Consider the following 305-nt stretch of genomic DNA (forward strand, 5'->3'; position numbering starts at 1 on the left):
TGAAAGAAAATAAGTTATTTTCCCCCATTAGATTTTTAATGTTATTTTTACTTACAAAAAATATTAAAAATTAAAAACACTAATTGGATATTGAAAACAAATGAAAAAACAAAAAAACAAAACATTGCCCGGTCTCTTCTGAGGAAAATTGCCACAGAGAGATGAACCACATTATAAAATAATCCTTCTTGACTCTCAGGCATTTTTATCTTTCCTTATTCCACTCAAATGAGCTTGAATGGGTTGGCAAATGTCTTAAATGAAAAGCATGTCAATGACTCAGAGCATCATTTCTTGAATTGTTA

The sequence above is a fragment of the Pipistrellus kuhlii genome, unplaced genomic scaffold (genome assembly GCF_014108245.1).
Source record: "Pipistrellus kuhlii isolate mPipKuh1 unplaced genomic scaffold, mPipKuh1.p scaffold_m20_p_18, whole genome shotgun sequence".
Taxonomy (NCBI): Eukaryota; Metazoa; Chordata; class Mammalia; order Chiroptera; family Vespertilionidae; genus Pipistrellus; species Pipistrellus kuhlii.